The sequence below is a fragment of the Populus trichocarpa genome, chromosome 4 (genome assembly GCF_000002775.5).
Source record: "Populus trichocarpa isolate Nisqually-1 chromosome 4, P.trichocarpa_v4.1, whole genome shotgun sequence".
Lineage (NCBI taxonomy): Eukaryota > Viridiplantae > Streptophyta > Magnoliopsida > Malpighiales > Salicaceae > Populus > Populus trichocarpa.
In genome coordinates this window covers 13,587,962-13,612,764 of record NC_037288.2, presented here as the reverse complement: position 1 = coordinate 13,612,764, position 24,803 = coordinate 13,587,962, and positions in this window count along the sequence as shown.

Sequence of the window (24,803 nt, the reverse complement as noted above, 5' to 3'; positions counted from 1 at the left end):
GGGCCTCAATTACGTGTTCTGCTACAAATTTGGGATTCCTTTTCGAAAATGAGTTGGGCGTAGAGAATTAATATTCGCTGCCGAATTGTGTGTGCTACAGCGAATTTGGGATTCGCTGCCGAAGTTGTATTGTGTGTAGTAAATTAACATTGACCGTTGAATTATGTGTTCTGCAACAAATTAAGGATTTCATGTCGAAGTTGTATTGTCTTTTGCAATATTGAAATTCGCTGCCAAAGATGAGTTCTTTGTAGTGAATTAACTTTCGCTTCCGAATTGGGTGTCCTTCAAAGAATCTGGGTTGGCTGCTGAAATTGAGTTGTTGGCAGCGAATTAACATTCGCTGCTGAATTGTGTCTGCTTTAGCGAATTTGGGAATCACTGCCGAGGTTGAATTGTCTACAATGAATTTGTAATTCGCTCTCGAAATTGAGTAGTTGGCACCAAATTAACATTCGATGCCGAATTGTGTGTCGTGTAGTGAAATTGGGGTTCGCGACCAAACTTCTATGGCAGCAGCGAAATTGAAATTCGCTTCCATAATTGAGTTATGTGTAACGAATTAACTTTCGATGCCTAATTATGTGTGCTGCTGCGAATTTAGGATTCGTTGTCGAAGTTCTATGGTCTGCAGCGAATTTCAAATTCGCTGCTGAAATTGAGTTGTTTGCAGTGAATTAACATTCGGGCCTCAATTGCGTGTTCTGCTACAAATTTCGGATTCGTTGTCGAAAATGAGTTGGGCGCAGAGAAGTAATTTTCGCTGCCGCATTGTGTGTGCTGCAGCGAATTGGGGATTCGCTGCCGAAGTTGTATTGTCTGTAGTGAATTAACATTGACTGCCGAATTGTGTGTTCTGCATCGAATTTAGGATTTGCTGCCGAAGTTGTATTGTCTGTTGCGAGTTTGAAATTCGGTGCCAAAATTGAGTTATTTGCAGTGAATTAACTTTCGCTGCCGAATTGGGTGTCCTTCAGCGAATATGGGGTTTGATGCTGAAATTGAGTTGTTTGCAGCGAATAAACATTCGCTGCCGAATTGTGTGTGCTTTAGCGAATTTGGGAATCGCTGCCGACGTTGTATTGTCTGCAATGAATTTGTCATTCGTTCTCAAAATTGTGTAGTTGGCAGCAAATTAACATTCGATGCCGAATTGTGTGTAGTGCAGTGAAATTGGGTTACGATGCCAAAGTTCTATGGCAGCAGCGAATTTGAAATTCGCTTCCAAAATTGAGTTATGTGCAACGAATTAACATTCGCAACCGAATTGGGTGTTCAGCTACAAATTTGGGATTCCTTGTCGAAAATGAGTTGGTTGCACAAAATTCATATTCGCTGCTGAATTGTGTGTGCTGAAACGAATTTAGGATTTGCTGCCGAAGTTGTATTGTCTTGTATTGTCCGTTGCGAATTTGAAATTCGCTGCCAAAATTGAGTTGTTTGCAGTGAATTAACTTTCGCTGCAGAATTGGATGTCCTTCTGCGAATCTGGGGTTTGCTGCTGAAATTGAGTTGTTGGTAGCAAATTAACATTCGATGCCGAATTGTGTGTCGTGCAGTGATATTGGGGTCGATGCCAAAGTTCTATGGTAGCAGCGAATTTGAAATTCGCTTCCAAAATTGAGTTATGTGCAACAAATTAACATTCGTTGCCTAATTGTGTGTGCTGCTCTGAAATTAGGATTTGCTGTCGAAGTTGTACGGTCTGCAACGAATTTCAAATTCACTACCGAAATTGTGTTGTTTGAGCGAATTAACTTTCGTTGCTGAATTGTGTGCTTTAGCGAATTTAGGAATCTCTGCCGAAGTTGAATTGTCTCTAATGAATTTGTAATTCGCTCTCAAAATTGAGTAGTTGGCAGCAAATTAACATTCGATGCAGAATTGTGTGTCGTGCTGTCAAATTGGGGTACGATGCCAAAGTTCTATGGCAACAGTGAATTTGAAATTCTCTTCCAAAAATGAGTTATGTGCAATGAATTAACATTCACAGCCGAATTGGGTGTTCAGCTACAAATTTGGGATTCCTTGTCGAAAATGAGTTGGGTGCAGAGAAATAATATTTGTTGTCGAATTGTGTGTGCTGCAACGAATTTGGGATTTGCTGCCGAAGTTGTATTGTCTGTTGTGAATTTGAAATTCGCTTCCAAAATTGCGTTGTTTGCAGTGAATTAACTTTCGCTGCCGAATTGTGTGCTTTAGCGAATTTGGGAATTGCTGTCGAAGTTGTATTGTCTGTAATGAATTTGTAATTCGCTCTCAAAATTGTGTAGTTGGCAGCAAATTAACATTCGATGCCGAAGTGTTTGTCGTGCAGTGAAATTGGGCATGATGCCAAAGTTCTATGGCAGCAGCGATTTTGAAATTCGCTTCCAAAATTGAGTTATGTGCAACGAATTAACATTCACAGCCGAATTGGGTGTTCAGCTACAGATTTGGGATTCCTTGTCGAAAATGAGTTGGATGCACAGAATTAATATTCGCTGCCGAATTGTATGTGCTGAAACGAATTTAGGATTCGCTGCCAAAATTGATGTGAATTTGGGATTCCTTGTCGAAAATGAGTTGGGTGCAGAGAATTAATATTCGATGCCTAATTGTGTGTGCTGAAGCGAATTTGGGATTCGCTACCGAAGTTGTATTGTGTGTAGTGAATTAACATTGACTGCTGAATTGTGTGTTCTGCAACGAAGTTAGGATTTGCTGCCGAAGTTGTATTGTCTGATGCGAATTTGAAATTCGCTGCCAAAATTGAGTCGTTTGCGGTGAATTAACTTTCGCTGCCGAATTGGGTGTCCTTCAACGAATCTGGGGTTTACTGCAAAAATTGAGTTGTTTGCAGCGAATTCACATTCGCTGCCGAATTGTGTGTGCTTTAGCGAATTTGGGAATCGCTGCCGAGGTTGAATTGTCTGCAATGAATTTGTAATTCGCTCTCGAAATTGAGTAGTTGGTAGCAAATTAACATTCGATGCCCAATTGTGTGTCGTGCAGTGATATTGGGGTTCGATGCCAAAGTTCTATGGCAGCAGCGAATTTGAAATTCGCTTCCAAAATTGAGTTATGACCAACAAATTAACATTCGTTGCCTAATTGTGTGTGCTACTCTGAAATTAGGATTCGCTGTCGAAGTTGTACGGTCTGCAGCGAATTTCAAATTCGCTGTCGAAATTGAGTTGGTTGGAGCGAATTCACTTTCGCTGCCGAATTGGGTGTTCTGATGTGAATTTGGGATTCCTTGTCGAAAATGAGTTGGGTGCAGAGAATTAATATTCGATGCCTAATTGTGTGTGCTGAAGCGAATTTTGGATTCGCTACCGAAGTTGTATTGTGTGTAGTGAATTAACATTGACTGCTGAATTGTGTGTTCTGCAACGAAGTTAGGATTTGCTGCCGAAGTTGTATTGTCTGATGCGAATTTGAAATTCGCTGCCAAAATTGAGTCGTTTGCGGTGAATTAACTTTCGCTGCTGAATTGGGTGTCCTTCAACGAATCTGGGGTTTGCTGCAAAAATTGAGTTGTTTGCAGCGAATTAACATTCGCTGCCGAATTGTGTGTGCTTTAGCGAATTTGGGAATCGCTGCCGAGGTTGAATTGTCTGCAATGAATTTGTAATTCGCTCTCGAAATTGAGTAGTTGGTAGCAAATTAACATGCGATGCCCAATTGTGTGTCGTGCAGTGATATTGGGGTTCGATGCCAAAGTTCTATGGTAGCAGCGAATTTGAAATTCGCTTCCAAAATTGAGTTATGACCAACAAATTAACATTTGTTGCCTAATTGTGTGTGCTACTCTGAAATTAGGATTCGCTGTCGAAGTTGTATGGTCTGCACCGAATTTCAAATTCGGTGTCGAAATTGTGTTTTTTGCAGCGAATTAACATTAGGGCCTCAATTGCGTGTTCTGCTACAAATTTGGGATTCCTTGTTGAAAATGAGTTGGGTGCAAAGAATTAATATGTGCTGCCGAATTGTGTGTGCTGTAGCGAATTTGGGATTCTTTGTAGAAGTTGTATTGTATGGTGCGAATTTGAAATTCATTGCCAAAATTGAGTTGTTTGCAGTGAATTAACTTTCGCTGCCGAATTGGGTGTCCTTCAGTGAATCTGGGGTTTGCTGCTGAAATTGAGTTGTTTGCAGCGAATTAACATTCGCTGCCGAATTGTGAGTGCTTTAGCGAATTTGGGAATCGCTGCCGAGGTTGAATTGTCTACAATGAATTTGTAATTCGCTCTCGAAATTGAGTAGTTGGTAGCAAATTAACATTCGATGCCCAATTGTGTGTCGTGCAGTGATATTGGGGTTCGATGCCAAAGTTCTATGGCAGCAGCGAATTTGAAATTCGCTTCCAAAATTGAGTTATGACCAACAAATTAACATTCGTTGCCTAATTGTGTGTGCTCCTCTGAAATTAGGATTCGCTGTCGAAGTTGTACGGTCTACACCGAATTTCAAATTCGGTGTCGAAATTGTGTTTTTTGCAGCGAATTAACATTAGGGCCTCAATTGCGTGTTGTGCTACAAATTTGGGATTCCTTGTTGAAAATGAGTTGGGTGCAAAGAATTAATATGTGCTGCTGAATTGTGTGTGCTGTAGCGAATTTGGGATTCTTTGTAGAAGTTGTATTGTCTGGTGCGAATTTGAAATTCATTGCCAAAATTGAGTTGTTTGCAGTGAATTAACTTTCGCTACCGAATTGGGTGTCCTTCAGCGAATCTGGGGTTTGCTGCTGAAATTGAGTTGTTTGCAGCGAATTCACATTCGCTGCCGACTTGTGTGTGCTTTAGCGAATTTGGGAATCGGTGCTGACGTTGAATTGTCTGCAATGAATTTGTAATGCGCTCTCGAAATTGAGTAGTTGACAGGAAATTAACATTCGATGCCGAATTGTGTGTCCTGCAGTGAAATTGGGGTTCACTGCCAAACTTCTATGGCAGCAGTGAATTTGAAATTCGCTTCCAATATTGAGTTATCTGCAACGAATTAACATTCGGTGCCTAATTGTGTGTGCTGCTGCGAATTTAGGATTCACTGTCGAAGTTGTATTTTCTGTAGTGAATTAACATTGACTGCTGAATTGTGTGTTCTGCAACGAATTTAGGATTTGCAGCCGAAGTTGTATTGTCTGGTGCGAATTTGAAATTCGCTGCCAAAGATGAGTTGTTTGCAGTGAATTAACTTTCGCTGCCGAATTGGGTGTCCTTCAGCGAATCTGGGGTTTGTTGCAGAAATTGAGTTGTTTGCAGCGAATTAAAATTTGCTAGCGAATTAAAATTCGCTGCCGAATTGTGTGTGCTTTAGCAAATATAGGAATCGCAGCCGAAGTTGAATTGTCAGCAATGAATTTGTATTTCGCTCTCGAAATTGAGTAGTTGGCAGCAAATTAACAATCGATGCTGAATTGTGTGTCCTGCAGTGATTGGATTGTGTGTCCTGCAGTGATATTGGGGTACTATGCCAAATTTCTATCGCAGCAGCGAATTTGAAATTCGCTTCCAAAATTGAATTATGTGCAACGAATTAACATTCGTTGCCTAATTGTGTGTGCTCCTCCGAAATTAGGATTTGGTGTGGAAGTTGTATGGTCTGCAGCGAATTTCAAATTCGCTACCGAAATTAAGTTCTTTGCAGCAAACTAACATTAGGGCCACAATTGCATTTTCTGCTATAAATTTGGGATTCCTTGTTGAAAATGATTTGGGTGCAGAGAATTAATGTTCGCTGCCGAATTGTGTGTGCTGCAGCGAATTTGGGATTCGATTCCGAAGTTGTATTGTCTGTAGTGAATTAACATTGACTGCCGAATTGTGTGTGCTTTAGCGAATTTGGGAATCGCTGCCGAGGTTGAATTGTCTGCAATGAATTTGTAATTCGCTCTCGAAATTGAGTAGTTGGTAGCAAATTAACATGCGATGCCCAATTGTGTGTCGTGCAGTGATATTGGGGTTCGATGCCAAAGTTCTATGGTAGCAGCGAATTTGAAATTCGCTTCCAAAATTGAGTTATGACCAACAAATTAACATTTGTTGCCTAATTGTGTGTGCTACTCTGAAATTAGGATTCGCTGTCGAAGTTGTATGGTCTGCACCGAATTTCAAATTCGGTGTCGAAATTGTGTTTTTTGCAGCGAATTAACATTAGGGCCTCAATTGCGTGTTCTGCTACAAATTTGGGATTCCTTGTTGAAAATGAGTTGGGTGCAAAGAATTAATATGTGCTGCCGAATTGTGTGTGCTGTAGCGAATTTGGGATTCTTTGTAGAAGTTGTATTGTATGGTGCGAATTTGAAATTCATTGCCAAAATTGAGTTGTTTGCAGTGAATTAACTTTCGCTGCCGAATTGGGTGTCCTTCAGTGAATCTGGGGTTTGCTGCTGAAATTGAGTTGTTTGCAGCGAATTAACATTCGCTGCCGAATTGTGAGTGCTTTAGCGAATTTGGGAATCGCTGCCGAGGTTGAATTGTCTACAATGAATTTGTAATTCGCTCTCGAAATTGAGTAGTTGGTAGCAAATTAACATTCGATGCCCAATTGTGTGTCGTGCAGTGATATTGGGGTTCGATGCCAAAGTTCTATGGCAGCAGCGAATTTGAAATTCGCTTCCAAAATTGAGTTATGACCAACAAATTAACATTCGTTGCCTAATTGTGTGTGCTCCTCTGAAATTAGGATTCGCTGTCGAAGTTGTACGGTCTACACCGAATTTCAAATTCGGTGTCGAAATTGTGTTTTTTGCAGCGAATTAACATTAGGGCCTCAATTGCGTGTTGTGCTACAAATTTGGGATTCCTTGTTGAAAATGAGTTGGGTGCAAAGAATTAATATGTGCTGCTGAATTGTGTGTGCTGTAGCGAATTTGGGATTCTTTGTAGAAGTTGTATTGTCTGGTGCGAATTTGAAATTCATTGCCAAAATTGAGTTGTTTGCAGTGAATTAACTTTCGCTACCGAATTGGGTGTCCTTCAGCGAATCTGGGGTTTGCTGCTGAAATTGAGTTGTTTGCAGCGAATTCACATTCGCTGCCGACTTGTGTGTGCTTTAGCGAATTTGGGAATCGGTGCTGACGTTGAATTGTCTGCAATGAATTTGTAATGCGCTCTCAAAATTGAGTAGTTGACAGGAAATTAACATTCGATGCCGAATTGTGTGTCCTGCAGTGAAATTGGGGTTCACTGCCAAACTTCTATGGCAGCAGTGAATTTGAAATTCGCTTCCAATATTGAGTTATCTGCAACGAATTAACATTCGGTGCCTAATTGTGTGTGCTGCTGCGAATTTAGGATTCACTGTCGAAGTTGTATTTTCTGTAGTGAATTAACATTGACTGCTGAATTGTGTGTTCTGCAACGAATTTAGGATTTGCAGCCGAAGTTGTATTGTCTGGTGCGAATTTGAAATTCGCTGCCAAAGATGAGTTGTTTGCAGTGAATTAACTTTCGCTGCCGAATTGGGTGTCCTTCAGCGAATCTGGGGTTTGTTGCAGAAATTGAGTTGTTTGCAGCGAATTAAAATTTGCTAGCGAATTAAAATTCGCTGCCGAATTGTGTGTGCTTTAGCAAATATAGGAATCGCAGCCGAAGTTGAATTGTCAGCAATGAATTTGTATTTCGCTCTCGAAATTGAGTAGTTGGCAGCAAATTAACAATCGATGCTGAATTGTGTGTCCTGCAGTGATTGGATTGTGTGTCCTGCAGTGATATTGGGGTACTATGCCAAATTTCTATCGCAGCAGCGAATTTGAAATTCGCTTCCAAAATTGAATTATGTGCAACGAATTAACATTCGTTGCCTAATTGTGTGTGCTCCTCCGAAATTAGGATTTGGTGTGGAAGTTGTATGGTCTGCAGCGAATTTCAAATTCGCTACCGAAATTAAGTTCTTTGCAGCAAACTAACATTAGGGCCACAATTGCATTTTCTGCTATAAATTTGGGATTCCTTGTTGAAAATGATTTGGGTGCAGAGAATTAATGTTCGCTGCCGAATTGTGTGTGCTGCAGCGAATTTGGGATTCGATTCCGAAGTTGTATTGTCTGTAGTGAATTAACATTGACTGCCGAATTGTGTGTGCTTTAGCGAATTTGGGAATCGCTGCCGAGGTTGTATTGTCTCCAATGAATTTGTAATTCGCTCTCGAAATTAAGTAGTTGGCAGCAAATTAACATTCGATGCTGAATTGTGTGTCGTGCAGTTAAATTGGGGTACGATGCCAAAGTTCTATGGCAGCAGTGAATTTGAAATTCGCTTCCAAAATTGAGTAATGTTCACCGAATTAACATTCGCCGCCGAATTGGGTGTTCTGTTGCGAATTTGGGATTCCTTGTCGAAAATGAGTTGGGTGTAGAGAATTAACATTCGGTGCCTAATTGTGTGTGCTGCAGCGAATTTGGAATTTGCTGCCGAAGTTGTATTGTCTGTAGTGAATTAATTTTGACTGCCGAATTGTGTGTTCTGCATCGAATTTAGGATTTGCAGCCTAAGTTGTATTGTTTGTTGCGAATTTGAAATTCGCTGCCAAAATTGAGTTGTTTGCAGTCAATTAACTTTCGCTGTCGCATTAGGTGTCCTTCAGCGAATCTGGGGTTTCCTACTGAAATTGAGTTGTTTGCAGCGAATTAACATTCGCTGCTGAATTGTGTGTGCTGCAGCGAATTTAGGATTCGCTGTCGAAGTTGTATTGTCTGTTGTGAATTTGAAATTCGCTGGCAAAATTGAGTTGTTTGCAGCGAATTAACATGCGCTGTCGAATTGTGTGTCCTTCAGCGAATCTTGGGTTTGCTGCTGAAATTGAGGTGATTGCAGTGAATTAACATTCGTTGCCGAATTGTGTGTGCTTTAGCGAATTTGGGAATCGGTGCCGACGTTGAATTGTCTGCAATGAATTTGTAATGTGCTGTCGAAATTGAGTAGTTGGCAGCAAATTAAGATTCGATGCCGAATTGTGTGTGCTGCAGTGAAATTAGGGTTTGCTGCCAAACTTCTATGGCAGCAGCGAATTTGAAATTCGCTTCCAATATTGAGTTATGTGCAACGAATTAACATTCGTTGCCTAATTGTGTGTGCTGCTGCGAATTTAGGATTCGCTGTCGAAGTTGTATGGTCTTTACCGAATTTCAAATTCGCTGCTGAAATTGAGTTGTTTGCAGCGAATTAACAATTGGGCCCCAATTGTGTGTTCTGCAACAAATTTGGGATTCCTTGTACAAAACGAGTTGGGTGCAGAAAATTAATATTCGGTGCTGAATTGTGTGTGCTGCAGCGAATTTTGGATTTGCTGCCGAAGTTGTATTGTCTGTAGTGAATTAACATTGACTGCTGAATTGTGTGTTCTACAACGAATTTAGGATTTGCTGCCGAAGTTGTATTGTCTTTTGCGAATTAGAAATTCACTGCCAAAATTGAGTTGTTTCTAGTGAATTAACTTTTGGTGCCGAATTGGGTGTCCTTCAGCGAATCTGGGGTTTGCTGCTGAAATTGAGTTGTTTGCAGCGAATTAACATTCGTTGCCGAATTGTGTGTGCTTTAGCGAATTTGGGAATCGGTGCCGACGTTGAATTGTCTGCAATGAATTTGTAATGTGCTGTCGAAATTGAGTAGTTGGCAGCAAATTAAGATTCGATGCCGAATTGTGTGTCCTGCAGTGAAATTGGGGTTCACTGCCAAACTTCTATGGCAGCAGTGAATTTGAAATTCGCTTCCAATATTGAGTTATGCGCAACGAATTAACATTCGTTGCCTAATTGTGTGTGCTGCTGCGAATTTAGGATTCGCTGTCAAAGTTGTATGGTCTTTACCGAATTTCAAATTCGCTGGTGAAATTGAGTTGTTTGCAGCGAATTAACATTTGGGCCCCAATTGTGTGTTCTGCAACAAATTTGGGATTCCTTGTCAAAAATGAGTTGGGTGCAGAAAATTAATATTCGCTGCCGAATTGTGTGTGCTGCAGCGATTGTGGGATTCGCTGCCGAAGTTGTATTGTTAGTAGTGAATTAACAGTGACTGTCGAATTGAGTGTTATGTAACGAATTTAGGATTTGCTGCTGAAGTTGTATTGTCTTTTGCGAATTTGAAATTCGCTGCCAAAATTGAGTTGTTTGCTGTGAATTAACTTTCGCTGCCGAATTGGGTGTCCTTTAGCGAATCTGGGGTTTGCTGCTGAAATTGAGTTGTTTGCAGCGAATTAACATTCGCTGCCGAATTGTGTGTGATTTAACGAATTTGGGAATCGCTGCTGAGGTTGAATTGTCTGCAATGAATTTGTAATGCGCTCTCGAAATTGAATAGTTGGCAGCAAATAAACATTCGATGTCGAATTGTGTGTCGTGCTGTGAAATTGGGGTTTGCTGCCAAATTTCTATGGCAGCAGTGAATTTGAAATTCGCTTCCACAATTGAGTTATGTGCAACGAATTAACATTCGTTACCTAATTGTGTGTGCTGCTGCGAATTTAGGATTCGCTGTCGAAGTTGTATGGTCTTTACCGAATTTCAAATTTGCTGCTGAAATTGAGTTGTTTGCAGCGAATTAACAATTGGGCCCCAATTGTGTGTTCTACAACAAATTTGGGATTCCTTGTCGAAAATGAGTTGGGTGCAGAAAATTAATATTCGCTGCCGAATTGTGTGTGCTGCAGCGAATTTTGGATTTGCTGCCGAAGTTGTATTGTCTGTAGTGAATTAACATTGACTGCCGAATTGTGTGTTCTGCAACGAATTTAGGATTTGCTGCCGAAGTTGTATTGTCTTTTGCGAATTTGAAATTCGCTGCCAAAATTGAGTTGTTTCTAGTGAATTAACTTTCGCTGCCGAATTGGGTGTCCTTTAGCGAATCTGGGGTTTGCTGCTGAAATTGAGTTGTTTGCAGCGAATTAACATTCGCTGCCGAATTGTGTGTGATTTAGCGAATTTGGGAATCGCTGCCAAAATTGAGTTGTTTGCAGTGAATTAACATTCGTTGTCGAATTGGGTGTCCTTTAGCGAATCTGGGGTTTCCTACTGAAATTGAGTTGTTTGCAGCGAATTAACATTCGCTGCTGAATTGTGTGTGCTGCAGCGAATTTAGGATTCGCTGTCGAAGTTGTATTGTTTGTTGTGAATTTGAAATTCGCTGCCAAAATTGAGTTGTTTGCAGCGAATTAACATTCGCTGTTGAATTGTGTGTCCTTCAGCGAATCTTGGGTTTGCTGCTGAAATTGAGGTGATTGCAGTGAATTAACATTCGCTGCCGAATTGTGTGTGCTTTAGCGAATTTGGGAATCGGTGCCGAAGTTGAATTGTCTGCAGCGAATTAACATTCGCTACGGATTTGTGTGTTATTCAGCGAATTTAGGATTCGCTGCTGAACTTGAATTTTCTGCAGCGAATGTGTAATTCATTGTCGAGTTGTTGGCAGCGAATTAACATTCACTACCAAATTGTGTGTCTTGCAGCGAATTTGGGATTCGCTGCTAAAGTTATATGGTTGGCAGCGAAGATGAAATTCGCTGCCGAAATTGAGTTGTTTGCAGTGAATTAACATCTACTGCCGAATTATGTGTTCTGCTATAAATTTGAGATTCGCTGTCGAAGTTGTATTGTCTATTGCGAATTTGAAATTCACTGCCAAAATTGAGTTGTTTGCATCGAATTAACATTCGCTGTTGAATTGCGTGTCCTGTAGCAAATTTGTGATTCGCTGCCGAAGTTGAATTGTCTGCAGCGAATTAACATTCGCTGTCGAATTCGTGTCCTGTAGCGAATTTGGGGTTCGCTAACGAAGTTGTATGGTCTGCAGGGATATTGAAATTGGCTGCCGAAATTGAGTTGTTTGCAGCGAATTAACATTCGCTGCTGCTTTGTGTGTCCTGTAGCAAATTTGGGGTTCGTAGCCAAAGTTGTTCGGTGTATGGTCTGCAGCGAATCAGCGTTCGGTGCTGAATTTATGATGTCTGCAGCGAATTAGTGTTCGCTGCCAAAATTGTGTGGTCTGCAGCGAATCAGCTTTCTTTGCTGAATTTGTGTTGTGTGCAGCGAATCAGGGTTCGCTGCCGAAATTGTGTGGTCTGCAGCGAAACAGCTTTCTTTGCCGAATTTGTGTTGTTTGCAGGGAACTAGTATTCGCTGCTGAAATTGTGTGGTCTTCAGCGAATCAGAGTTCACTGTTGAAATTGTGTTCTGTGCAATGAATCAGAGTTCGTTGCCAAAATTGTGTTGTTTGTAGCGAAACAGCATTGCTGCCGAAAATGTGTTGTCTGCAACGAATCAGTGTTCGCTGCCAAATTTCTATTATCAGCCGCGAATCAATTTTCACTGATGGGTCACTAGCGAACTAGTTTTTGCTAACTAAATTTTGCTGCAGATTTACGTATTTAAAATGGCCTTGTGATTAAGATGATTGTTTTATGTAAGGGTAATATGTGGAACAATGGAACAAGAACTTGTGCATGCTTGACATGCGTAGTGACGAGTTGTGTGTGATTATTGAATACAAATGTATTGATTTGTGGCCATTGATGTTTTAGGTGGTGCGTTTGGGATCGGACCTTCATCAGGACAAGCACAGGTAGGTGATTTTCACCTTACTCTTTCATAATGCTAATTTATGAAATGCTTTATCATGAATGTTACCGTATTGTGTTAGTGCTGATACCAATCTGTCAAAGGAGTAAATGTTGATGAATAAATGATTAGCTACGGCTAATGACATCCAAATGGATGACCGAGATAAATGACTGATTAGCTTCGGCTAAAGGCATCCTAAGTGGATGACCGGGATAAACAATTGATTAACTTAGACTAATGGCATACTAGATGGATGGGCGGGATGAATAAATTATTAGCTTCGGCTAATGACATCCTAAATGGATGGTCGGGACGAACAAATGATTAGCTCCGGCTAATGGCATCTGAGATAAATGACCGGGTTATGTTGATGATTAGCTTCGGCTAATGGCATCTGAGATGGATGATCGGGTTGTGTTGATGATTAGATTGGCTTCGGCTAATGGCATCCGAGATGGATGATCGGGTTGTGTTGATGATTAGATTCGGCTTCGGCTAATGGCATCCGAGATGGATGACCAGGTTGTGTTGATGATTAGCTTCGGCTAATGGCATCCAAGACGGATGACCGGGTTGTGATTGTTGATTAGTGAGATGGATGACCGGGTTGTGATTGTTGATTAGTGAGACGGATTAGCTCTGGCTAATGGTCTCCGAAATGGATGTCCGAGTTGTGTTGATGATTAGCTTTGGCTAATGGCATCCAAGACAGATGATTGGGTTGTGAATGTTGATTAGTTGCGGCTAATGGCATTCGAGAGGGATGACCGAGTTGTGTTGATGATTAGCTTCAACTAATGGCATCCAAGACGGATGACCGGGTTGTGATTGTTGATTAGCGAGACGGATGATCGGGTTGTAATTGTTGATTAGCGAGAAGGATGACCGGATTGTGTTGAACCGGGTTGTGATTGTTGATTAGCGAGATGGATGACCGTGTTGTGTTGATGATTAGCTTTGGCTAATAGCATCCAAGACGGATGACCGGGTTGTGATTGTTGATTAGCGAGACGAATGACCGGGTTGTGATTGTTTTTTATTTATTTATCAAATGTAAGAATATATTATAGATCAAAAGTAACAATGCTGTAAAACAACAAATACAGAAAACTTATATACAAATAGACCAGAAAAAGGGACAAGCTCCCTGGGAACCATATAGGAAAACACTGGAAAGCATTACAATCCACCACCAAATAAAATTTAAAACTAAGGCCAGAAAAAGGCCAAAACAAATTACAGCTACCAGCCAAGAGCAGCAGCAAACGTTGACTCCTCCATGTAGAGACGTAGACTCTTCCATACAGGGACATAAGTAAGCTAGTGACACGACCAAAGAGTTGATGTCTTTTCCCAAGTGTAGGAGTGTTGAAGTAATAAATAACCCGGTAAGACCGGGGTCGAACCACAGGGAGGTTAACTTTATAAATTATAAATAATAATAATAATAATAATAATAATAATAATAATAAGTTGAAGAGAGCTTTGAGATGTGATATTGATATAAGGATTAAACAATGATAAAAACAATTGTCAATGTTAGAGGATCCACTAATGGTATTTCAAACAAGTATTGTATAAACTCTTATTACTCAACTGGAAACCACACACAAAGGAGGTTCCAATCGGATTATAAATTGTTAACATGATTACATTAGTTATCTTATTCGAGTAATGCTAATACTTGTAAATGTTGTCAGGTATTCATGATTATAACTTATGTTAACAACAAATCAAGTTTCTTTCATAGAACAGGTGTCGGTTATACCATACGGTTTGGGCTATGAAAGTGCTAAGTATTTGTTGTACCAAGGTTATATAACATAAATCTAGATTAACCATTTAACAAGCAAAAAATTAAGAGTGAATAAGATAACAAATACAAAACATGTTAGTATCAAACATTAAAGTCCATGTTGAGTTTATACTATACTTATTCTTACATCATTAGTGTAACCTTTTCACCTTGACATAATAAACTTAGCTAAACATAATGAAGAAGAGAAACATAAATAAACAAGATAAGAACATAAAAAAGATATAAGTTAACTAAGTAAAGGAAAGGAAATGAAAAGCATAAACAAGAGATTAATATAAACAAAACTTCAGCATTAAAAAAAATATAAAGAGAGAGAGCAAGAACATGATTTTGATCTGGAAACCAAGATGCTTTACATGGAAAATGGCTCCTTTTATAGGCCAAAATTCAAAACTATTGATTTGATGACTAATTGTTGAGTGGGTGGCCATATCTTGACTTGGTGACAATCCTTATCTTATTGTCTACCAAAAACATCATTGTTAACGTCAGAATTTGAACAGACTTAAATCATGAAAGTTCTAGGAAATTGTCTCAGCTTTCCAACAGAAAAAGAATCAGTGCATTTGGACTTCTAGAACTCAAGATATGGGCCGAACACTGAACAGTGTCTGGGCTGCAGGACAGATTCCGACTTCTCTGTTGTTGCTAAGATTTGGACTTCCAAACATCAGAATTGAGTCTTGCACTCCGCATGAATGTTTTAGGCCTATGTCTTAGCTTTCTATCCATATAAACCAAATTGAAATCCAAGATCTACAGCTCCCGATATGACCCAATGACTGAATAGTGTTCCAGTTTGGACTGAACCAACATCTCTTTTCTAAGCTTAACCCTCTCTTTGTCTTCTCAATTTCAGTAGTTCAACTCATCAATCAATCCTTTGATTTATGTGATAGGCCTGCATTTAAGATGAACATTTACCATAAATTAAAGGTATCTTATAGCATCAAACTTGTTATTATAAAACATGCTTTAGTTAAGGAGTTATTGATACTTCAAGTGCAAAATGATGATATAAAACCTTGATAAAAATGCACTTTTAAGTACTAATCACACCCCCCAACCAGCTTTTTACTAGTCCCTAGTAATTAAAGCGTTAAAATAGAAAAACAATTTGCAAGTTCCACAAAGCAAGGCATTCATCATTCAACTTCCATTAATCTATCCATATAAACAAACTCTCATTAAATTTATATATCTGCTCAATACCTCTTAAACAAAATATTAATAAACCTTCCTTTTTTATGTGCTCAATGTATGAAAACATAGATGATGGGGCTTTTATTGGAAGAAAACAATATTTTGTTCTAATGTTTAAGGTTAACTTCCTTGGGTTGGGATTATTATCTTCTTCTTTTTTCTTTTTCTTTTTTATAAATATATATACATATAACTTAAAACACAATTCATCTTTAACCCATGTAACGAGCTTTCGGCTAATGACTCCCAGACCAGTTGGTCTTAAGGCATTAGGTGTTGAGACACCCCTACGAGCTTAGTAACTCGAGTTGCAGATAATGATACGTAGATAATGCAATGTTTGATTCCCTTAAGCTTTTCTCCTTAACCCATGTAACAAGCGTTGGGCCAATAGCTCCCAGGTCAGTTGACTTTAGGGTAATAGGTGTTAAAACACCCCTTCGGGCTTAATTGCTTAGGTTAGGGAAGCTACGAAACAAAACTTATCTACCTTTTTATTATCATCAATATTATCAATTTTTGTTTTGCAAATTATATACTATCCCTTTCCCTTAGTTGTTACATTTAACAAAAGAACATAAATAATGTAATAATCCAATGTGCAACCCACAATCATATGTTAAAGTATGTGTGTGAAAATGAAGGTTTAAGAATACTTGTTAAATGAGTATATGAGCAGCATCAAGTGATAACAATGCGAGAGATTGTAAACCTGAATATTTCAAGAAGTATTCTGATAGACCTTGATAAGACTATTTACTAAGATGCGTCTCAAGAGTAAATAAAATTTCTCCTTACTCTGCCATCCTAATAACAGTTTTGTCAAATGATTTTAATAATAGCAAAAACAGTTAGTAAGTTAGTTTTTTTTTTAATGTCAACTACAACCCTCTCCCCCCAACCAGAACGAGACAGTGTGATTAGTACTTAAAAGTGCATTTTTATCAAGGTTTTATATCATCATTTTGCACTTGAAGTATCAATAACTCCTTAACTAAAGCATGTTTTATAATAACATATCTAATAATATAAGATACCTTTAATTTATGGTAAATGTTCATCTTAAATGCAGGCCTATCACATAAATGAAAGAATTGATTGATGAGTTGAAGTACTGAAATTGAAAGGACAAAGAGATGGCCAAACTTAGAAAAGAGATGTTGGTGCAGTCCAAACTGGAACATTGTTTGGTAATCGGGTCATATCTGGAGCTGTAGATCTCGGATTTAGGTCTACTTTATATGGATGGAAAGATAAGACATAGGCCTACAACTTTCATGTGGAGTCCAAGATTTAAAAAGGCCGTTTTCAAGTCCAAATTGCAGCAACAAAAAAGAAGTCCGAATCTGTCCTGCAGCCCAGACACTGTTTAGTGTTCAGCCCATATCTCGAGTTCTAGAAGTCCAAATGATCTCAAATTTTTACCCTGGAAAGATGAGACAATTCTCTAGAACTTTCATGATTTAAGTTTGTTCAAATTATGACGTCATCAATGACGTTTTTGGCAGACAAGAAGATAAGGATTGTCACCAAGTCAAGATTTGGCCACCCACTCATCAATTAGTCAACAAATCAATAGTTCCGAATTTTGGCCTATAAAAGGAGGCATTTGCCATGTATTTAGGCATCTTGGTGTTCAGATCAAGATCATGCTCTTGTTCTCTCTTTATATTTTGTAATGCTTAAGTTTTGCTTATATTAATTTCTTGCTTATGCTTTTCATTTCCTTTCCTTGTTTATTTATGTTTCTTTCTTTCATTATGTTTAACTAAGTTAATTATGTCAAGGTGAAAAGGGTACACTAATGGTGTAAGAATAAGTATAATATAAACTTAACATGGACTTTAATGTTGGATACTAACATGCTTTATATTTGTTATCTTGTTCACTTTTAATACTTTACTTGTTAAATGGTTAATCTAGATTTATGTTGTATAACACTTGGTACAACAAATACTTGGCACTTTCATAGCCCATACTGTATGGTATAACCGACACCTGAGCTATGAAAGGAACTTGATTTGTTGTTAACATAAGTTATAATCATGAATGCCTGACAACATTTACAAGTATTAGCATTATTCGAATAAGATAACTAATGTAATCATGTTAACAATTTATAATCTGATTGGAACCTCCTTTGTGTGTGGTTTCCAATTGAATAATAAGAGTTTATACTATACTTGTTTGAAATACCATTAGTGGATCCTCTAACCTTGACATTTGTTGTTATCATTGTTTAATCCTTACGTTAATCTTTCATCTCAAAGTTCTCATCAACTTCTTCCTCTTCTTCTTCACTATTATTATTATTGTTGTTATTATTGTTATCTATAATTTATACAATTAACCTCTCTGTGGTTCGACCCCGGTCTTGCCGGGTTATTTATTACTTCGACACTCCTGCACTTGGGAGAAGACATCAATCTTTTGGTCGTGTCACAGTGTCCTCAATGTCACAAGGTAGAAAGATAGAGTATAGAAGACATCACCTGAAACAACGAACACTGACAAACCTGAAACACACTTAAACAAATATAAGAAATAACAAAACAAAATAATATGCTATTAATAAAACCAAAAGACACAAGGATTCACAAACAAAGGCTCAAATACAATCTAAGCTTCTTACGGCTTTCCTTAGTTGACCAATTTATGTGATTCATGGAGGGATCAATTACAGGAAAGATAGAGTATATAAGACATCACCTGAAACAACGAACACTGACAAACCTGAAACACACTTAAACAAATATAAGAAATAACAAAACAAAATAATATGCTATTAATAAAACCAAAAGACACAAGGATTCACCAACAAAGGCTCAAATCCAATCTAAGCTTCTTACGGCTTTCCTTAGTTGACCAATTTATGCGACTCATGGAGGTATCAATTACAGGGATGAAAGATTGTAGTTGGTCAATCAATTGTTCAGCAGTAGCAGCAGAGATTATGATTTGTCGTGCCGAAGATGTTAGAAATTCCTGTTCCACAGCTTGATCAAGAAAAGACAACAAATTATCATAAAAACCATTAACATTTAACAGACCTATGGGTTTATTGTGAATGTGCAGTTGGGCCCAAGAGGAAATATGAAAGATCTCTTCCAATGTGCCTAGACCACCTGGTAAAGCAATGAAGGCATCAACATGGTTAAACATTGCATTCAGTCGATCAGACATTGTGGGGACCTGTAGTTCCTCTCCAATTATTTTTCCAATGATGTCCCCTTTTGCTAAAGCTTTAGGGATGACCCCCAAAACTTGACCCTCCTAAAAATGCAGCTATTGACACACCCCCCATTAACCTAAGGCTGCCTCCCCCATACACTAAATGAATCTTTCTCTCAGCTAGTACCTGACCAAGATGATTTGTTGATTCTAAAAATTCTTTTTCTTTCCCAGGACTGGATCCACCGAAAACACAAATATTTCTTATGTGATGACTTGAGGAACCTGCCATTTCTACACACTTCTATATTTGTTGAATGTATAGGTTGAGTAGAAATGAAAGGAAGGAAGAGAAGATTTTATAGATGAGAAATTGAAATTGCAATCATACCACCTATATGTAGGCCAGCTGGAGTCTCACACACTCTTTCTCTCTCTCTCTATTTATTTATTTATTTTGAAAAAGCATGTGTATGTACAGGTAGTTGTGATTGTGGCTCACACCTTCCCTTGGTTTTACGTCCAAGAACGACTTAAACGCCCTCTATGGGTTGGGGATAGGCTTCCCATCCAGTTTTCTTAAAAACTGGCAAACAAGGTCTTTTATAGTCAGATTCCCAAGACTAAGTCGATCATGTTCTTTATGGAATTGTGGCCATAAATCATGAATTGCACGATGCACATCTCCACTAGGATGCGTCTCAAGAGTCAATAGAAGATTATCTAAAGATCCCTTACTCAGGCCATCCTTAATGAATTGTATTTTATCTTCACGGTTTACAGATACCATTCCTAAAGAACGACATGTTGCATTACAAGTCCATCTGGCACATCTGTGACAGACTTTCAGTTGTTTTGCACGACGTTTCTTTGCAAAAGTGCTTTTACCTGTTCAAGGCATGTATGAGATGAAAGAATTGGAGGACTCACTTGATAATCGGACCTTTGCTTCAATCAGCCAGCGAATATCTTCAGGAATTCCATGATTCATTAACAACCTCAATCTTGCACACCTAGCACAATAAATTTTTTCAATCGCATTTGGAGGCAAAGCGGGAAAATACTTTTTCAATTTTTCAAGAGTGGTGTCCATTTTCAAATGAGAATTGGGGAAGAGATTCAAAGAAGGGAGAAAGAGCAAAGAATTGCACAAATATTAGTTATTATGGGAAACTCAAAGAACCGACTTAAGTCACGGAGTACCGTTATCCGCTATCTGACCGGGGTGAGAGAGACTAGCAAAACAAAATTCACACCAAAAAGAAACACAAAAACAATGTTAGAAAAACAAAATAATCAACCTTTATATACATGATCATTCAAACCAATGGATTCATTTTAAGTAGGAAAATTATCAAAGTAAGCTTTCAAACGATGTCCATTTACCTTAAAAACATTGTCATTCTTTGGATTCTCAATATCAAAGGCCCCATGAGGATACACATGTTTCACAATAAATGGACCACTCCATCTTGATCTTAACTTTCTAGGAAATAAATGGAGTCGAGAATTATAAAGCAAAACTTTTTGACCAACATCAAATGTTTTTCTCAAGATTCTGTTGTCATGAAACTCTTTGATTCTTGCTTTATGAATTTTTGAATTCTCATATGCATCATTTCTTATTTTCTCAACTCATTTATTTGTAACTTATGCAGCTGGTTAACATCATCAAGGTTTGAATTGAAAGCTTTAATAGCCCAATAAGCTTTATGTTCAAGTTCCACAGGCAAGTGACAAGGTTTTCCATAGACTTGTCTATAAGGTGACATACCTAATGATGTTTTATAAGGAGTTCGATAAGCCCAAAGTGCATCATTAAGTCTTAAAGACCAGTCTTTCCTATTAGGGTTCACTATTTTCTCCAAAATCTGTTTGATCTCCCTATTAGCAAGCTCTACTTGTCCACTTGTCTGGGGGTGATAAGGGGTGGCAACTTTGTGTGTGATTCCATATTTCTTCATTAAAGACTCAAATGACTTGTTGCAAAAATGTGTTCCACCATCACTTATCATGGCTCGAGGGATTCCAAACCGACTCAAACTATTTTCTTTCAAAAACTTTATCATGGTTTTGTGATCATTGTTTCGACTTGGAATTGCCTCTATCCATTTTAAAACATAATCTACTGTGACTAATATGTACAACAAACCAAATGGAGTAAATGGACCCATGAAATCTATACCCCAACAGTCAAAGATCTCAATGATAAGAATATGATTTTAAAGGCATCATGTGATGTTTTGAAATAGATCCCAACTTTTGACAATTTTCACAAGTCTTGCAGAATGCATGTGAGTCCTTGAACATGGTGGGCCAGTAAAATCCACTTTGTAAGATTTTTGCAGTGGTCTTTCTTGATGAGAAATGACCCCCACATGTCTCAGAATGATAAAATTTAATGACACTACTTACCTCATTGTCAGGAATGCATCTTCGAAATATTTGATCAGGACAATATTTAAATAAATAAAAGGCATCCCAATAAAAGTTCTTTACTTCGTTCAACAACTTTCTTTTATCTTGGGCACTCCAATGAGCTGGCAATTGTCCTGAAACAAGAAAATTGACAATATTAGCAAACCAAGGCATTGTAGAGACAAATAGTAAAGATTCATCAGGAAAGTAGTCATCGATTGGTGTGATGTCAGATTTTGAATCTGTTGTCAATCTTGACAAATGATCTGCGACAACGTTTTCGGTGCTTTTCTTGTCTTTGATTGTGATATCAAATTCTTGAAGTAACAAAATCCACCGCACCAATCTAGCCTTAGAATCCTTATTAGAAAGAAGATATTTCAATGCTGCATGATCACTAAAAACAACAATAGGTGAGCCACCAAGATAAGACCTGAATTTTTCACAAGCAAACACTACTACAAGTAATTCATTTTCAGCGGTGGTGTAATTCATTTGAGCACTATTTAAAGTTTTACTTGCATAGTAAATCACATAAGGTTTCTTATCTTTTCTTTGTCCCAAGACAGCACCCACGACATAAACACTAGCATCACACATTATTTCAAAAGGTAATGACCAATCAGGAGATTGAATGACAGGAGTAGAAGTAAGCAAGTTTTTAAGTTTAACAAAGGCTTCTTCACAATGTTCAGTCCATTAAAAAATATTATCCTTTGTTAGAAGGTTACTCAAGGGCTTAGATATTACACTAAAATCTTTGATGAACCTTCTATAAAAACCAGCATGTCCTAAGAATGATCTAACATCTTTAATAGATTTTGGTGTTGGCAAGTTAGCAATTAACTCGATTTTAGATTTGTCAACCTCAATTCCTTTCGATGAAACAATGTGACCAAGTACAATGTCGTTTGTTACCATAAAGTGACATTTTTCCCAATTCAGTACAAGATTCTTCTCTTCACACTTGCTTAAAACCTTTTCTAAGTTAGTCAAACAATCATCAAATGAATCACCAAAAATAGAAAAATCATCCATAAAAATTTCAAGAAAACATTCAACCATATAACTAAATATACTAAGCATGCATCTTTGAAACGTGGCTGGTGCATTACATAATCCAAAAGGCATCCTTCGATATGCAAAAGTACCAAATGGACATGTGAAAGTAGTCTTCTCTTGATCTTCCAATGCAATTTCAATTTGGTTGTAACCTGAATAGCCATCTAGGAAACAATAAAATTCATGACCTACAACTCTTTCTAGGATTTGATCCATGAAAGGTAAAGGAAAATGATCTTTTCTAGTCATTGAATTAAGTTTCCTATAGTCAATGCACATGCGCCAACCAGTAGTAGTCCTAGTTGGAATTAACTCATTTTTCTCATTTGTTATCATAGTGACTCCAGACTTCTTGGGTACAACTTGGGTAGGACTTACCCATTTGCTGTCAAAAATAGGATAAATGATTCCATTATCTAGAAGCTTAATGACTTCATTTTTCATTACTTCTTTCATATTAGGATTAAGCCTTCGTTGCATTTCTTTAGAGGGTTTAGCATTTTCCTCCAAATAAATCTTGTGTGTGCAAATCAAAGGGTTAATTCCTTTTATGTCAGCTATGGTCCATCCTAATGCATTTTTGTGCATTTTTAGAATTTGTAATAACTTACCTTCTTGATGTGCATTAAGCTTGGAAGAGATTATTACCAAAAAAGTTTCATTTTCTCCCAAAAATGAGTATTTGAGATTGAATGGTAACGACTCCAAATCAGGTTTTGGTGGTTGAACACTTGAAGGTATGGACTCAATTGATCGTGGTGGCAATTCCTCAATTTTTGGTCTCCAACTATTTGCCTTTGATTCTTCATGAAAATAAACCATTTGCAAATCATCAGATTCATCAATCTCAATTTTCACTGGAAGTGGTTTGAAATTGATCATGAACTAATTTTTCAGTAAAGTCCACTTCCTGTAAATCATTATCATCTCCAGGTTGCTTGCAAATGTTGAAAATATTCATCTCCAATGTCATGTTTCCAAAAGATAGTTTCATCAGTCCATTCCTACAATTAATCAATGCATTAGAAGTTTCAAGAAACAGACGTCCTAAAATAACATGAAATGAATTACATGCTTCAACAGGTTGTGTGTCCAAGACAATAAAATCCACAGGACAAATGAATTTATCAACTTGTACTAACACATCTTCAACTATTCCTTTAGGCACTTTTACAAATCTATCAGCAAGTAAGAGAGTTACAGAAGTTGGTTTTAACTCACCTAGATTGAGACTTTGAAAAACTGAATATGGAAGTAAATTCACACTAGCTCCAAGATCAAGTAAAGCTCTCTCAATTTTATGTTCTCCAATAAAGCAAGAAATTGTAGGACAACCAGGGTCTTTATATTTCAAAGCATTATTGTTCTGAAGAATGGCACTTACTTGTTCAGCTAAAAAGGCTTTTTTTTCACATTCAGTTTTCTCTTCACGGTGCACAGATCTTTCAAAAATTTAGCATAAGAAGGAACCTGTTTAATAGCATCCAACAAAGGTATATTGATCCTTACCTGTTTGAAAGTTTCAAAGATTTCAGAGTTGTGATTGACTTTCCTTTGTTTAGTCATGGCATGAGGAAATGGAAGTCCTGGCGAAGAATTAGTCTTTTATTTACAATGTTCAGATTCAACCCCTTCCTTACCCTTAGAGATTGACTCATCATCTTTCTCATAAGGTTCAAGAATGGGTTTTTCAATAACCTTACACTACAAAGAGTGATGACTGATTTGGCTTAATCCATATGTTGGCTTCCAGAACTACTTGTATTCACATTGTATTACCCCTTGGGATTTTGTTGTGGTTGAGATGGAAACTTACCTTTCTCTTGAAAACTAAGAGCAGATGTGAACTTTGCAAGAGTATCTTTAAAATCTGTCATGCTTTGAGCAAGTTGAGTGCTGATTGTCTCCTGCTTTTCAATGAATGCATGCAATGTTTCCTCAAGATTTCTTCTAGGAGGGGGAGCATAAGAAGGTGCATATCCATGAGAATTTTGGAAATTATGGTGTGCTTGAAACGGTGGCTGTGAAGTTTGTGCATTATTGTTATCACTATTCCAATTGAAATTTGGATGATTTCTCCAACCAGGGTTGTATGTGTGCGAGTATAGGTTATGATTGGGCCTTTGGAAGCTGTTTAAAGCATAGGCTTGTTCATGGAGGCATTCCTTAAAAGAAGGCAAAGTTGGACAGTCATTGGTTGAATGTTCATTGATTTCACAGATTTGACACACAATGTCTTGAACAGATTTTAATTGACCCACTCCTTTTCAATTCTAGTGCCTCGACTTTCCTAGCTAAAGATGCAAACTTGGCTTGGAGGTCATGATCTTCCTTAAGGTTGTACATACCTCCACTAGATGTATGAGGTTGGGTTTTACTTGGTGCCTCATAAGTGCCTACAGTATCCTAATTTTGAGCATTTTCAACTAACAAGTCTAGGTACTCCATTGCTTCATTAGGGTCTTTATCTTCAAAAGTTTCATTGCACATCAATTCAACCATTTGCCTATCTCTAGGTGTTAACCCTTCATTAGAGTCCATGTCACCAATTTTTGCTGACAAATTGTATGTCACCAACGAGTCAATTTTAC